Source organism: Plecotus auritus (genome assembly GCF_963455305.1).
Source record: "Plecotus auritus genome assembly, chromosome: 11".
NCBI classification, from domain to species: domain Eukaryota; kingdom Metazoa; phylum Chordata; class Mammalia; order Chiroptera; family Vespertilionidae; genus Plecotus; species Plecotus auritus.
In genome coordinates this window covers 37,904,445-37,921,942 of record NC_137777.1, presented here as the reverse complement: position 1 = coordinate 37,921,942, position 17,498 = coordinate 37,904,445, and the positions used below count along the sequence as shown (strand labels likewise).

The 17,498-nt window shown below is 43.4% G+C and overlaps 1 protein-coding gene across 2 annotated transcripts in view; it reads right to left on the bottom strand.

The window, feature by feature from the left end:
- The window catches only part of LOC308236719 (serine/threonine-protein kinase Sgk3), a 126,587-nt gene that overhangs the window by 69,157 nt on the left and 39,932 nt on the right, over positions 1-17,498 (bottom strand). Inside the window, exon 1 of one of the 2 annotated variants that reach the window (XM_080646668.1) lies at positions 2,033-2,117. The exons of the other annotated variant lie outside the window; for it this stretch is intronic. The gene's annotated coding sequence lies outside the window, so the exon portion shown is untranslated. Of the gene's footprint in view, positions 1-2,032; positions 2,118-17,498 lie in introns of those variants that run through there. 2 annotated transcript variants of the gene reach the window in all.

The following is a 17,498-nucleotide window of genomic DNA, read 5'->3' as shown; positions in this document are numbered from 1 at the left end:
TAACACTGTGATAACAAACTGCCTACAGGTCAATTTGTTTATACTGGTTGTTTAAATTCCCCACATAAGAGAAAGGACTGCATTTTAAAGCAACAAAACCAAAGCTCTATTAGAACATGTTTGTACAAAGTTTAGAAAGACAATCATCTTGCTCTCAAAGCAATCACTGATGTAGCAACTTTGAGACTTGTGATTTAAATCAAAGATGCATAAGAATGATTATGAATCATGCAATTAAGCTACCATGCAGGATGTTGCTGAGAGGGGAAAAAAACATTCCCAGCACCATAAAGATGTCAAAAAAAAAATTAGTATTATCATCAAAACCAGAAGTAATATCGTACTTTTGATTTTATAATTTGTTGCTCAGCAGAGCTGAATTCTGGTCTAAGCTCTGCCATTTATTGGTTCGGGGTCTTGGGGCCTCATCCTTATCAGTCAAGGGCAGCTGGTCAGATTTTTCAGAATCCCTGAGATTCTATGTGGCAAGTTAAAAGATTTCTATGATGTTTAGTTTATTTAGGCATTTGGCTACTCTGGTATACCTCGTTTTACAATAATAGTACAAAATAAGCACCCACCCAAAATAGCACAACTTATAAGTTCTATATAAAGTAGTATGAACTTTTGCCTTAGCCAGTTTGGCTCAGTAGATAGAGCATCGGCCTGCTGGCCTGCGGAGGAAAGGGTACCGGGTTCGATTCTGTTCAAGGGCATGTACGGGCCACGTGCAGGAGGCAACCAATCAATGCAATATTTGTCTGTCCCTCTCTCAAAAAAAAAAAAAAATCAATGGGCCCTAACCGGTTTGGCTCAGGATAGAGCTTCACCCTGCGGACTGAAAGGTCCCGGGTTCCATTCCGGTCAAGGGCATGTACCTTGGTTGCGGGCACATCACCAGTAGGTGGTGTGCAGGAGGCAGCTGATCGATGTTTCTAACTCTCTACCCCTCTCTTCCTCTCTGTAAAAAATCAATAAAATATATTTTTTAAAAATCAATGGAAAAATATCCTCGGGTGAGGATTAAAAAATAAAATAAAATAATACGAACTTTTCTTTTAGACAAACCTACCAGAGCTTGGTACTTAAAATGAGGCTACACTCACTCTACAAGTGCTGCCTGTTTTCACCCCTCTTTTTTTAGAACAACCTGCAAGACTCAGATTTCTGTACCATAGAATTTGATTTGGAACAGGTGGATGAGCACATCATTAGTATGAGACAATAGTCATGAGTCTTTCTGGTGGGACTCGGTCTTTGAAAACAGTTCCAAAGGAATCCCCGAGCATTTATAGCAACATTTCTGCGGAAAACGGTAGGGACAACTTTGAAGGTGAATGCCCATGTGAATGCATAATAAAGAAAATAGCCAATGTTATTTTGCACTACTGCAGGCACTAAGTATTAATTCATTTAATCTCCCTAACGATCCTATAAGGGTGGAACTATTATTACCCCCATTTCACATAGGCGGAAACAAAGGCATAGAGGATTTAGGCAAATTGCCCATAGTTTTCACAATTAATCAGTAGATTCAAACCTAGGCACTCTAGCTTCAAAACCTGCGCGCTTAATGCCTATGTAAATCCTGGTGTCCTTGCTTAAATAAGAGTCCCATTATTGGCCTCACTCTTTCTGCAAACTGAACAACACTAAGTCAAAATAAAGGCGCACTGCAAGTTCATTCATTATAGAGTTTCTCCTATAGTCCTGAACCACAAACTAGAAATATATTTTAAATATAAAATCTCTACAATCCCTGAGGTCTCTCCAGATTTGGGGAGAGGGTGTGCGGTGCAACGCAAGTGTTTTCTATCCCAGAGCTAATGCCGCGAACAAGTGCTGCAAAGCTACAGCCCGGTCCCGTGTAACCCTCCCACAGGGTACTCAAGCCAGGGGCCGCCCCGCCCCGCTCGCGCTCCGCGGCGCTGAAGTGGCACCGGACCGGGCCGGTCCAACCACACCTGCATCGTGCGCGCCGCGGAGTCCCTCCAACTGCCCGCGAGCCACCGGGACCTCTCCCCACGCTTACCTCTGGGACCCGCACCCGGCGCGTGGCCAGCGGGAAGTGCCGCCAAAGCTGCGCCACCCCGCACCCGGCTCCAGGCCCCGCCCCCAGCGCCCGCCCCCAGCGCACCCGCCGGTGCGCCCCACCCCGAACCCCGCCCCGTGTGAAAGGCCCGCCCGCGGTGCAGGCCCCGCCCCACCAATCATTGGCGCCATTTCGCCGCGGGCCCCGCCCAAATCCAGGGGCGGGGCTTCTGTGCACTCAGCTCCGCCCCTGGCACGCTAGAGGCCCGGAACCCTAAAGGAGGGAGATCAAGGTGTGCAAGGAAGGCCCTAAATAAATAAAGTGGGAAGGGCCCGTGGGAGCGTGATCCCGAGGGAGAAAGGGCAGGACACTGACCGAGGAAAGCGGGAAAAGGAGAGAGTCATGGTGGCAAGATGAGGCTTTGAAGGGAAAAATGAAGGCACTCCCTAGGTTCCAGCTAAGGCACTCTCTGTTCATCTTCACAAAACAGAGCTCAGGTATTCAAGGCACTGGATAGACTAGGCTTATTCTCCGGGGGCGATGAGTCACACCATTCCACCCAGGCCAAGTTTGGCATTAATGCCCATGAGTGTACTAAAAGGTTTGCGGCTGCATGTATGGATAAAGGGGGGGGGGGAAATCAGACCACTCGGAAGGAATTATTTTAACCATTAAGGTATTTGATTTTGGGAGGTGCAAAACTATTTGAGGAATCAAGTCAATACTAATGTAATTACTGTGGGGAAACACAAGGTTCACTTTGCCAACAGGCAAGATTAATACACAATAACCTTTGCTACAAAAACTTCAGATAATTGTGCCAGCCTATTTGTGTGACCTTAAGGGAAGTCACAATATCTGAAGCCCTCAATTTCCTTATCTGTAGAATGAAGAGATTAGGCCAGGTGACCTCAAGAACTCTAAATGCCCTTCCACACTCCATTTCATTCTGCCAGACGCAAAGGACTGTACAGAAATTACTGTCCAGTTAGGAGCCACACAGAGAAATTGGGAATTTTCAGAAAAAGCATCAGTGATCACTGGCATCACTTCATTCAGGTTCTCCTTTCTGACTTTTCTATTTTTAACAACATCACTTTTGTCCTAGCTCAACCCTCTTGTTCTTGGCTCTTCTTCCCTCTCAATCCTCACATTTAGTCACCAGGTCCTTGGCTTTCTCTATTACAATCTCAATAACCCTTCTCATTTTCATTGCCATCTACGTACTAATACGAAGAACTCAGGATCTTGGATCGGACCCTCACCTACTTTTCCCACCTGATCTCCAACTTTCTCTGTGTACACAACTGGGCGACAGACTGTCTCCTCACTGTACAGTAACCACAACATAAAGCCAATTTTCCTACCACTGAACATTTACACCCACGGCTTCCCAGCTCAGAATACCTCTTCTCAGTCCTCTCGACCTGTCCAGACTACAACAGCTCAGCTCAGGGACCTTTATGCAATACATTGCTATAATACTTAGGGTCTGTACCACTCAACTGGGCACTTAACAGGATGACCTTGTTTTGCATTCTGTTATTTATAATATTTATCTCCAAAACTAAAGTGTAAGCTACTTACTGGATGTTCCAGGCCCCAGCCAATCAGGAAAGAAAAAGCTACTTTCAATATCTCAAAAAAGCCTAAAAGAAATTATAGGCCAGTGTTGCTCAGTGGTTGAGTGTCAACCCATGCACCTGGAGGTCACTGGTTCAATTCCCGGTCAGGGCACATGCCTAAGTTGCAGGCTTGATCCCCAGCAGGGGGCGTACAGGAGGGTAGCCAATCGATGTTGATGTTTCTCTCATCAATTTTTCTCTCTCCCTTTTTCTCTAAAATTAATAAAAACATATTCTTTTAAAAATAAAAATTCTGTTGGTGACCACTTCGAGCCTGCTATTTAAACAACAACAATAATTAGTCATCTAGAACTAGGCTACCTATAACAGTAAGATACTCTGTTTTTGTCTAACACCAGTTACTTCATGCTAACCAAAGTTTTGATGTGACTGATTCAAAAAATGGAAAAACAAATTAGGATGAAATAAGACTTGTTGTTTGGAAGGCTAAATATTTGACATTCATGGAGATGCATAAAAATAAAAAGTAATCAACCCATTCTTTGTCACCTATTGCCCAAACAAGTGATAAATTCATACTAAGTACTTAAAAATATATTCAGCCCTAGCCAGGTGACTCAGGTGGTTGGAATGTCATTCCCTACACCAGAGGGTTGTGGGTTCCATTCCCAGTCAGGGCACATACCTTGGTTGGTTTCATTCCTGGTTGGGTTGCATGCAGGAGGCAGCCGATGGATGCTTCTCTCTCACATCAATGTTTCTCTCTCTCTCTTCCTCTCTTTCCCTCCCTCCCTCCCTTCCTCTCTCTAAGCATGTCCTTGGGTGGGGATTTTTTAAAAAAATCTAATTGGCTTTATTGAATGATTCATGAATCCTATTTAGTAAATGGAAAGGTACTCTGAGGACTTGTACAAAGTGGCCAGCCAGATATATATATGTATATGTATATATATATATACACACATATATATGTATATATATATATATTATTGATGTGTATATATGTGTATATATATATGCATATACATATACATATATATATTCATGAGTGATTTTTTTCAGCTTTTCAAAAACTCTCTTCCTTGTTATAATTAAAATACTGATCTTTCTTTTTCATGAAAATAAGATTGTAGGAGTTTCCCTTCTAATTTCAAATAAATTCTTAAGAATAAGATAAACAAGAATCACAAAGCACTTAGAATTGAACTAGAAAAGTTTTTAGTGGGAGCATTCTCTCAATCTGTTGAGATTTTGCTTCCCAGCAACTGTCATCAGTTTGGCTAAAATAAACTCATAAAAAATTCTTACAGGTTTGGACATTTCTTTTTTGTTGTTGTTAATCCTCACCCGAGAATATTTTGCCATTGACTTTTTTTTAAGAGAGAGTGGAAGGGAGGGGGAGAGACACAGACAGAGAAACATCGATGTGTCTCTCACACTGATTGGTTGCCTCCCACACCTGCAACCGAGGTACGTGCCCTTGACCAGAATCGAACCTGGGACCCCTTAGTCTGTGAGCTGACGCGCTATCCACTGAGCCAAACCTACTAGTCTGGACGTTTCTTATGTTGACATTTACTTGGTGTGTGGCAGGATTCCAAGGAAGCCCACCCAGGACCACCTTGCAGACCCGGACGGTGCTTGGTGCCAGCATGGACCCATTGTGCCCCACTGGCTCCTTGTTTTGCATCCAGAGGACTTGAGTAAGTTTCCCTGGAATTTTAGACTTCCCTGCTTTGAGGTAAGAGGCCTGATTTTATTTGTGCTGTGTTTTTTTTAAAATCTGTGAGGTGGAACTAAAGATTAAGGGCATCAGATTAATAATGAATGGCACTTGAGTGCTTCTAATGGGAAGTAGATGAGACATAGTCAATGGGAACTAATATATCAGTCAGACTGTAAAAACCGAAAAGGTGTATGGTGTGCCTTCAAACTATTACTGGAAAGGGGACCTGGCCTTGAATGGGTCTGCCTAGGGCCAGCCGGTAGTGTGTGGGTTCTTAACTTCATGCGGGGAAAATTTCACCAGTCCAGGTGAGTTTTAGAGGACATTTATTAAAGCTGGGGTCAGTGAAACAAGAAAGGGCTGGGAAAATGAGCCTAAGGGGGGCTGCTTTGGCTCACCAAGAAGTCAGAAAAGGGGTCCTTGGGATGGTTCAGGGGTTTATCTGGGACAAACTGCTGCTGTCCCTTACTGCCCTGGTTGCAAGTCTCATGGGGTTCCTTAAATTTAGGAGATGCATGCCTGTGGGGGAAGAAAGGGGTCGGGGAAGAGCGGGCGTGTTCCTAGGAGGGAGAGTGCACATTAGACCTTCGTTGTTGTTTTTTGTTGTTTTTTGTTGTTGTTTTTTAGACCTTCATTTTGAGAGGTTTTATTTTATTTTATTTTATTTATTTTTTATAATTGTTTATTGTTGCAAGTATTTTTTAAAAAAACACACACACAAACAAAAAGAGAAAGTATTACATGTTCCCCCTTTCCCCCCCATTGACCCTCGGCCCCCAGCCCCAGGCCGTTTTGAGGGATTTTAAAGGCTAGGCGGTTAGGGGAGGATCTCAATAGAATATTCATCAGCTTTATGCTGATGTACCAACAGGAGATTTCTTCCCTCAACTTCATCTGTCCTTGGCTGTGGTTGGCAGATGACACTAATTGGATTTCTGCTCTCTGTCTACCTGAGTAGGTGATTTAAGCTATTTACCCTCTGGTTGGGGAAGAGAAGTGCAAACCATTTACCCTTAGCTATTCCTGGTTTAGGGAAGATAGGATTTACTAGATGACTGCAAACTGCTGTTTAATTATCTATCTCAGTTTCCCTATACCGCTTGTCCTGGATTACTGGCCTGTTTCAAAACTCTAAGAAAATGTTATAGCAGATGCAAAATACAGAGAAGTGAGACAGACAGCAAAACCTAGATCATGATAGCTTATCGGCTGGAAATGACCCAGAGTGTTTTTCTTAATGGAGGCCCATAGGATTTGCGTGTCTCACATTTACCTGCTTTTCCCTTTTGAGAAAAATTCAACCTTGACTTCCATCCAAGGTTTTGGTCTTGCCTCATCCCCAATAGTCCGTTGTTCAGCAAGACAAACACTGACACTAAGACTTCCTAGGCATGAGCCTTCCCAGCACTGTGGGACCACATTACCCAACCAAAAGGTTGGTCATCAATTGCACCCTTTGGATTGATTTGTGACCAAAGGAGGAAAGTGTGGACGAAAAAGGGGCCAAATACTGAACCTGACAAGCTCATGGGAGGCCTGCATGGTGGCCTTACAAACTCAGAGACCTAAAGTAACCACAGAGGATGGTCTGAAATTAAAACTTTCACACTAAAAGCAGTTCATGGTGAATAGTCATGTCCTAGGCTGGTATTTTTCCCTAACAAAGGTCTTTTTAAAAAATATATATATTTTTATTGATTTCAGAGAGGGAGAGGGACAGAGAGATAGAAACATCAATGATGAGAGAGAATCATTGATTGGTTACCTCCTGCAAACCCCCCACTGGGGATCGAACCCCAACCCGGACATGTGCCCTTGACCAGAATTGAACCCAAGTCCCTTCAGTCTGTAGGCCAACGCTCTTATCCACTGAGCCAAACCAGCTAGGGCACAAAGGTCAGTCTTTTTTTGCATCTAGGATAACATACCTTTGGAATATCAAAGTAATTTCCTTTTCTCCAGACTCCTCAAAGTACCACCACTGCACCAGAGCAGAGACCACAAATCACCTCGTTGTTACTATATTTCATGTGTTAATTGTTTTTTTTTTTTTAAATATATTTTATTGATTTTTTACAGAGAGGAAGGGGGAGGGATAGAGAGTCAGAAACATCGATGAGAGAGAAACATCGATCAGCTTCCTCCTGCACACTCCCTACCGGGGATGTGCCCGCAACCAAGGTACATGCCCTTGACCGGAATCGAACCTGGGACCCTTCAGTCCGCAGGCTGACGCTCCATCCACTGAGCCAAACCGGTCAGGGCTCATGTGTTAATTGTTAACTGTTAACTATCCTATACCCACCTGTGTAAAAGAAGTATCTGTCTATTTGCTTTACTTTTTATCCAGTCTCAGAGATTTCCCAGCTTTGCTTTCTCCTGCCTCCCTAATTTATCACCAACAGATTTCATGTAACTCCTTTACGGCTCCTCCTTCGATTATAATGTATAAAATAAGGTGCAAAAACTGCCATTTTCTGGAGCTTTTTCTCAATCAGTTGAGATTTTGCTTCCTGGCAATTGTTGTCAGTTTAGCTCAAATAAACCCCATAATAATTTGTAAAAAGGAAAAAAGGTTTTCAGTGTTCCAGAAATAAACTCTCAAACCACAGTGAACTGCCTATGTTAGGGGGTCCTATACACTATTAAAATCTTTAGGGAGTAAATTTTCCTTAGCTGCAAATTTACTCAGATAACACATGTAGAAGCAGAACCAAGTATGCAGAATGACTACCAACTAAGAGTGAACATTTATTTGCAATCTATCATTGGGCCCTTGGTGTGTTGAAAATGTCGCTGGCGCCAAAACCGGTTTGGCTCAGTGGATAGAGCGTTGGCCTGCGGACTGAAGGTCCCGGGTTCGATTCCGGTCAAGGGCATGTACCTTGGTTGCGGGCACATCCTCAGTGGGAGGTGTGCAGGAGGCAGCTGATCGATGTTTCTCTCTCATCGATGTTTCTAGCTCTCTATCCCTCTCCCTTCCTCTCTGTAAAATATCAATAAAATATATTTAAAAAAAAAAAAAAGAAAAAAAGGAAAATGTCGCTGGCATGTGTAAGAAAGGCCCAGAGAGCTGAAGTCTGGCCCAAACAATCTATAAATCACTATTTACAGTAAACCTTTATAATATCCTGGAGATTTAATAAGTATTAACTAAGCAGACTAAACAAGTCACACTTCATTTTACAGAGTGGTTGTACCAGAATTTCTTGGTTATAGACTCTTGGAACCTTCCTCTTGCTCTCCTAAAAAATGTGAGGTGACTATTAAGAGTAGAGCCTTGGGGGGACTTCTGAATCCACACAAGACAGAGTAACAAGGACCATATTTACGTTCCCATCGAAACCAATGACAACAACAAAAATAAGTTGGACTAACTATATAAAACAACGGTTTTCAAGATACTAGATATCAGATAGGGAAGGAAAGTGATTCCTCAGAGATGGGAAATGAACAAGGTATATCCTGGCTTATTACCTTCAGAGAATTTATAGGCCATGGCATAGGAGAGCCTGTAGGCGAGGCCAACACACTCCCTGAGTGGAGGAGATAGAGCTATGAGTCCAGGAGAACAAGATGGCTAAAGTTAACAAGACAGAGTAGAAGAGACAAGATAACAGCACAGAAAATCCCAGAGATCTGCAGAGCATCCTCCTTGAGATTCATCAGCACTGGTCAATGCATGCATGTGAGGAAACTATCCAAGGTCAAAGAAAAAAAGGAACCATTTGAATGCATTGGAAGGAACAGAGGGCCAGGAATACTGGCTGTTCACAGCAGGCCAACTAGAAAGCCTCCCCATTCAATGAGGTACTCAGGATGGTCTTACCTTAGTAATGTCATTAGCGCTAAACCAGTGGTCGGCAAACTGCGGCTCGTGAGCCACATGCGGCTCTTTGGCCCCTTGAGTTTGCCGACCACTGCTCTAAACTAATTCTACTTAGATGCTAATCAGAAAAATACAAGTAAGTTCCAAAAAAGATCAAACTGTTTTAAAGTAATGTACTGTATCTAAAATTAAAATTCAAGCATATTTATAAGAATACAAAAATATTCGGCATCCAATGACATAAAATTCACAAAATCTGCTATTCAATTGAATATTCATAAGGCATGCAAAGAAGCAGAAAAAGATGACCCTCAATGAAAAACAAAATCAATCACTGAAACTAACTCAACTGACATAAATGTTAGAATTAGAAGACAAGGACATTGAAACAGTTATAATAGTAATATACTAAAAAATTAAGTAGAGACAAGGAAGGTATAAGAATTTTCTAAATCCAACCTCTAGAGATGAAAACAATAATCTCTTAGGTGAAAAATCCACTTGATGGGAAGAGTAGACATTGTAGAAGAAAAGATTAGGGAACTTGAAGACACACAATAGGAACTTTTAAAAATGAACTATAGCCCTAGCTGGTTTGGCTCAGTGAATAGAGCACTGGCCTGCGGACTGAAGGGTCCTGGGTTCGATTCCGGTCAAGGACACAATCCTAGGTTGTGGGCTCGATCCCCAGTAGGGGTCGTGCAGGAGGCAGCTGATCAATGATTCTCTCTCATCATTGATGTTTCTCTTTCCCTCTTCCTTCCTCTCTGAAATCAACAAAAGTATATTTTTAAAAAAAGAACTATAGAGAGGGAAAAATTTATTATTTTTTAAATATATTTTATTGATTTTTTACAGAGAGGAAGGGAGAGGGATAGAGAGTTAGAAACATCAGATGAGAGAGAAACATCGATCAGCTGCCTCCTGCACACCCCCTACTGGGGATGTGCCCACAACCAAGGTACATGCCCTTGACTGGAATTGAACCTGGGACCCTTCAGTCCACAGGCCGATGCTCTATCCACTGAGCCAAACTGGTCAGGGCGAGAGAGGGAAAAATTTAAAAAGAAAAGAGAATCAATGCATTATGGGACAACTTCAAGCAGTCTGATATACTTGTAATTGGAGTCTCTTAAAAGGGAGAGGATAAAGGTAGAATTGGGGAAGGATATCAGAAAAGATACTTGAAAAAATATGACTGATTTTTCTCAAAATTTGATGAGTATTATGAACGCACAAATCTGACAATCTCAATGAACCTAACCACCTGGACAAAAGGAAAACTCCATCAAGACATTTCATGATGAAATTACTAAAAAAACAGTCATAAAGGAAAATCTTAATAGCAGCCAGAGGAAAAAAGACATGCTATGCATAGAGGAACAAAGGTAATAGGACAGCAGATTTCTTGTTAGAAATAGTACAAGAAAAAGACAGTGGAGCAACATCTTTGAAGCACAGAACCAAAAAAATTAAATTTGGAATTCTATATCCAGCAAAAATATCACTTAAAATTGATGGCAATATAAAATTTTTTTTCAGATGTACCACAGCTGAAAGAATTCACAACCAGCTGACTCATGCTACAAGAAATATTAAAGGACCCTGGCCAGAGTGGCTGGTTCACTGGGCATCGCCCATGCACCAAAAGGTTGCTGGTTAGGGCACAAGTCTGGGTTGCAGACTCGATCCCGGTAGGGGCCATGCAAGAGGCAGCCGATTAATGATTCTCTCTCATCACTGATGTTTCTATCTCTCTCTCCCTCTCCCTTCCTCTCTGAAATCAATAAAAATATTTTTTAAAATTATATAGCATGTAATAGGTATTCAATGAACACAAAGGATAGAATTAAGATCAAAAGCAAGTTGGCTTTGCCCTGGCTGGTTTGGCTCAGTGGATAGAGCATCGGCCTGCGGGCTGAAGGGTCCCAGGTTTGGTTATAGTCAAGGGCACATGCCTGGGTTGCGGGCTCGATCCCCAGTGGGAGGCGTGTGGGATGCAGCCGATCAATGATTCCCTCTCATCATTGATGTTTCTCTCTCTCTTTCCCTCTCCCTTCCTCTCTGAAATCAATAAAAATATATTTTTAAAAAAAAGAAAGAAAGAAAGGAGGCTTCAAGTGACTGGGACTAAATCAAAATTTTAAAATAAATTAATAAACTGTCAGATTTTAAAAAAGGGAACTATAACAAAGAAACACAGTAAAAGTTTAAATACAGTAATGGGACTGTACACTTATTGAAATATAAAGGAACCTGAAAATTTCATAAAGGCTTCTTTTTTTAAAATGTATTTTTTATTGTTGATAGTATTACGGATATCTCCTGCTTACCCCTCTCCCCCCTTCCCCCCAGCCCCTACCCACCCCCCAGGTCTTCACTACCCTACTGCCCTTGTCCATGGGCTATGTATATCCTCCTATATAATAAAAGGGTAATACGTAAACCGACTGAACTGCTGAATGACCAGTTGCTATAATGTGCACTGACCACCAGGGGGCAGACGCTCAACGCAGGAGCTGCCCCCTGGTGGTCAGTGGGCTCCCACAGAGGGAGTGCCGCTCAGCCAGAAGCCGGGCTGACGGCTGGGGAGCGCAGCAGCCCACTTCCAAGGCAGAGCTAAGGATGCCCAACTGGCTTAGGCCCACTCCCTGCCCAAAGGCTCCCGGACTGCTAAAGGGTGCAGGACCCACTCCCCTCCCCCCACCCCACTCCGCGTGCACAAATGCCGTGCAGTGGGCCTCTAGTAAGCCTATAAATTCTTTGGTTTATCTCTTCTCATCCCCTCAACCCCACATTGAGATATGTCAGTCTGTTCCATGCTTCCCTGCTTTGGGTCGTAAAGAAAGACTTCTGAAAATATAATTTTAATGTGATTTTCTGTATCTCAAATTCCAATACAATTCTTTTATTTTATTTCTCATCCAAAGGTATGTTTATTGATTTTAGAGAGAGGGGAAGGGAGAGAGAGGAAGACAGAGAAACAATGATGTGAGAGAGAACATTCTTCAGCCCCCTCTGTACACACCCCAACTGGGGGTTGAACCCACAACCTAGGTGTGTGCCCTGATGGTGAATCGAACCCACAACCTTTCGATATATGGGATGAGCCACACCATCCAGGCCCCAATATAATCTATTATAATAAAAGCGTAATATGCTAATTAGACCAGACAGCTGAACGACCTTCTGGATGTCATTCTGGATGTCCTTTTGGACAAAGCCGTGGTGGTGGAGGGCCAAGGCAGAGACAGTTAGGGGCAATCAGGCAGGCAGGCAAGCAGTTAGGGGCGATCAGGCAGGCAGGCGAGTGGTTAGGAGTGATCAGGCAGGCAGGCAGAGTGGTTGGGGCAATCAGGCAAGCAAGCAGAGTGGTTAGGGGTGATCAGGCAGGCAGGCAGGCAAGCAGTTAGGAGCCAACGGTCCCGGATTGCAAAAGGGATGTCCGACTGCCGGTTTAGGCCAGTGGTCGGCAAACTCATTAGTCAACAGAGCCAAATATCAACAGTACAATTGAAATTTCTTTTGAGAGCCAAATTTTTTAAACTTAAACTTCTTCTAATGCCACTTCTTCAAAATAGACTCACCCAGGCTGTGGTATTTTGTGGAAGAGCCACACTCAAGGGGCCAAAGAGCTACATGTGGCTTGTGAGCCGCAGTTTGCCCACCACTGGTTTAGGCCCACAGAGATTGGGCCTAAACTGGCAGTCGGACATTCCTCGAGGAGTCCCAGATTGAAGAGGGTGCAGGCTGGGCTGAGGGGACCCCCCTCCCCCCTGTTCACAAATTTCGTGCACTGGGCCTCTAGTTCTTATATAAAAGAGTATTATATATCTTTTGCTTAAATGTATGTTGGTTTACACAAATATTAATGTTTTAGTGAAGGGACCTAACTCTCACAATTAGAAACCTACGACATAATTATACATAGCAGTGGGCCAGAGAAAATAAAATTTGATAAACAACAATTAGAGGTTGTTCATCTTAGAGAGGAAATAAAACCTTTGACTTTGACAATCCATTGAATTCTTTTATCAACTCTCAAAAGTCAGTTCTTTTCTATTAATCTTGTATGCAGAAAATCATCTTATTAATGATGTGCTGAGTGCTTTTATTTGACACTGGAATTTGGAATAGGCCTTTGGGTTACATTTGTCTAAAATGATTTATATGATATGGTCAGTAACTTTTAATCCATGATGAATTACCCACATTTCTTTTAAAAATGCTGCCTAAGTCAGATTCCATTAGTGGAGACAGAGATTACAAGGATATTTTTATTTATTCTTTTGAAGAGAGGGAAATTATTTTCTATAGTATTTTCATAATTCAATAGGCTATATCATAAATAGGTGAAGTTTTTGTTTGTCTATTTTTCCAGTTTGGGCTCCAGAGCTTAGCACTACAAGTTTCATTCATATAAATTTATTTTCTAAGATTTTATTATAGGTTCATCTTTTCCCTAATTAAAACATCCTTTCTTTGTAATTTTTCTCTATTCATACCAAATTTGTATCACAATAGAATAATAATAGAATAATAGAAACATAAAAAGATGATGCAACATTCAAAATCATTTACAGAGAATGGGGGGAAGGGGGAAGAGAAAGATGTATATTCTTGATTCTAAATCCTTGATGTAATATTATGATTTATGAAGTACTAATTATTGGTTTAGCTAATGCCTCCATTAATGGAAGACTACCTTTTATTTGGCAAAGAGTATAGTAAAAATTTAATTCAGTAAGTATTGATTACCTAACATGTTCATTGCTCTCTACTGGACCCTATTCACAGTATATTAAGTGTATAAAATAAAAAAATCAGCCCAGCTGGTGTGGCTCAGTGGTTGAGCATCAACCTATGAACCAGGAGGTCACGGATCAATTCCTAGTCAGGGCACATGCCCGGGTTGCAGGCTCGATCCCCAGTGGGGTCGTGCAGGAGGCAGCTGATCAATGATTCTCTCTCATTGTTGATGTTTCTCTTTCTTCCTCTCTCTTCCTCTCTGAAATCAATAAAAAAAAATCATTTAATCCTACAATCTATGGTTGACAAAACAAGAAATAAAGCTTACTAAGTATAGGAATTATAGTGACCAAGAGAGTTAAATGGTGACACTGCTACAGTGAGGGGAGGAAGGTAACGCTATGTGAGTTCAAGTATTGTAACTGTATGTTCAGAGATAATGTACAGCCCTAGCAGGTTTAGCTCAGTGGATAGAGCATTGGACTGCTGACTGAAGGATCCCAGATTCAATTCCTGTCAAGGGCACATGCCCGGGTTGCGGGCTCGTCCCCAGTTGGGGGCATGCAGGAGGCAGCCAATCAATGGTTCTCTCTCATCATTGATGTTTCTATCTCTCTCTCCCTCTCCCTTCCTCTCTGAAGTCAATAAAAATATATTTTTAAAAAAGATAATGTACAAAGTTGACAAAAATCAAGAAATAAAGCTATAAGTTTATTATTACAGATATGGAGGAATCTATATATATAAAGAGCCAGGGTCTGTAACGTCCAAAATAACCGAAGGCTTGACCGAACACTGGAAGTCAGGCCCGGACAGAGTCCAGGAGAGAGAAACAGGGTCTGACTGCAGCTCCCGTGGCAGTCAGTGCTGGGTCGGCATGGCAGAAGCCAGTCCTGGCTACCCAGCACTGACTGCCACACTGCGGGCGCCTCAGCGACCCAGCACTGACTGCCACACTGCGGGCACCTCAGCGACCCAGCACTGACTGCCACACTGTGGGCACCTCAGCGACCCAGCACTGACTGCCACACTGTGGGCACCTCAGCGACCCAGCACTGACTGCCGAGGGGGCTGCGATCAGGCCCTGACAGAGGCAGGGAGAGAAAAGCAGGGTCTGATCGCAGCCCCTGTGGCAGTCAGTGCTGGGTTGGCATGGCAGAAGTCGGCCCTGCAGTCAGTGAACATAGGGTCAATTAATATCGCTTTGAGAGAAGTTGAGATTATTAAGTACAGTGTAGAGCAATTACTTATATTATCTACACTAATAAAAGAGAAAGATGCAAATTGACAGTACCTTTGTGATGCCCACCAGCCAATCAGGAGTATGCAAATTAATCCAACAAAGATGGTGGGTTAATTTGCATATGAAGGCACCGAGCAGACGGGGGGGGGAAGACGCAGGCATTCTGCACCGCCCCAGCAGCTCTGGGCCTCTGGGCAGTGTGGGAAGGCAGAAAGGTGGCTCCAGGCCGAAGCAAACACGGTGCTGGCAGCCAGGGGAAGGAAGGACCATTCTTTCATGAATCTTCGTGAATCGGGCCTCTAGTTTCACATAAAACTCTTTTCAACTAAGATATTTTCCTTTATTTAAAATGTATCTTTATTGTTGAAAATATTACAGATGTCCCTTTGTTTTAATTTTTTTTCTTCCCATTGATCTCCTCCACCCTGCACCCGCCCCTTCCAGGCCTTCGCCAGACTACTGTCTGTGTCCATGGGCTATTCCTATCTAATACATAAAAATCTAGAAAGATTTAGAGAAAATGAAATAAAACCTATGCCAGGTAAATATTGAACAGAAGAGCTGAAGTTGCTGTATGAATACTGGATACAGGCTTGAAACCAAAACACAACTCATGAGATAAAGTTAGTCATTGTAACATAACAAAAGGTTCCTTTCACTAAAGAGAGGATGGTTCCCAATACTTATACACATAATAGAACAGGGTGAGGGTTCAGAATGATCCTCACCAGGATGTGTCTCAGTGGTATGCAGATTTTTGAGCTAAGGGCAATTTTAGCTTCAGGCTCAAGTGAAAATTCTACCCCTCCCTTTAACTACCTAAAAAAAATTGAATTAGAGGCCTTGCCCATAATAAGACATTATCCTATCTAATAAAAGAGTAATATGCAAATTGACCATCACTCCAAAACACAAGATGGCTGCCCCCATGTGGTCAAAGATGGCTGCCCCCATGGGGACACAAGAAGGCCAGCAGGGGAGGGTAGTTGGGAGGGACCAGGCCTGGAAGGGAGGGCAGTTGTGGGTGATCAGGCCAGCAGGGGAGGGCAGGTGGGAGGGCCCAGGCCTGCAAGGGAAGGCAGTTGGGGGCGACCAAGCCTGCAGGGGAGGGAAGTTAGGGGTGACCAGGCTGGCAGAGGAGGGAAGTTGGGGATGACTGGGCCTGCAGGGAAAGGCAGTTGGGGGGGACCCAGTCCTGCAGGGGAGAGCAGTTGGGGGGACCAGGCCTGCAGGGGAGGGCAGTTGGGGGGACCAGGCCTTCAGGGGAGAGCAGTTAGGGGTAATCAGGCTGGCAGGGAGCAGTTAGGCATCAATCAGGCTGGCAGGGGAGTGGTTAGGGGGTGATCAGGCTGGCAGGCAGAAGCGGTAGGGGCAATCAGGAAGGCAGGCAGGCGAGCAGTTGGGAGCCAGCAGTCCTGGATTGTGAGAGGGATGTCTGACTGCCCGTTTAGGCCTGATCCTAAACGGGCAGTCAGACATCCCTCGAGGGGTCCCAGATTGGAGAGGGTGCAGGCTGGGCTGAGGGACACACACCCACATGCACGAATTTCATGCACCAGGCCTCTAGTCCTATATAATAAAAGGCTAATATGCAAATCGACCGAACAGCAGAACAACCGGTCGCTATGACACGCACTGATCACCAGGGGGCAGATGCTCAATGCAGGAGCTGTCTCCTGGTGGTCAGTGTGCTCCCACATCGGGAGTGCCGCTCAGCCAGAAGCCGGGCTCATGGCTGGCCTGCGCAACAGTGGTGGTGGGAGCCTCTCCCGCCTCCGCGGCAGCGCTAAGGATGTTCGACTGATGGCTTAGCCCCGCTCCCAATAGAGAGCAGGCCTAAGCCATCAGTCGGATGTCCCCTGAGGGCTCCCAGACTGCGAGAGGGTGCAATCCGGGCTGAGGGACCCCCCCCCCCCCGAGTGCACGAATTTCGTGCACCAGGCCTCTAAAACATAAGAACTAAAAGCAGAAAAGATTAAAAATAGCTTCTCAAACTTTAACTAAACTGATAAGATGAATTATTTCAAGTGACTTCAAAGCAAAGTATATTTCTGTAGGATATACCCTAAGGACAAAAAGAACTGAAAAAAAATCTTAAACTCTATTCAAGTGATCATATAGTTGCTAATTGTATTATTATTCTGAGACTTGTTTGTGTTTGGGGATAAAAAAAAGTAATTTAAAATTATTTGTGTCTTTAAGAACCAAGAATTTTGATGTGGGAGAAAGAAAATACAGATGAGATTAGGTTTTAAAAAAAAACAAAAACAAAAAACTTACAGTACTGAATTTCAGTTGGAAGTAGCATCAATACATTTTTTATTTTATCTTTC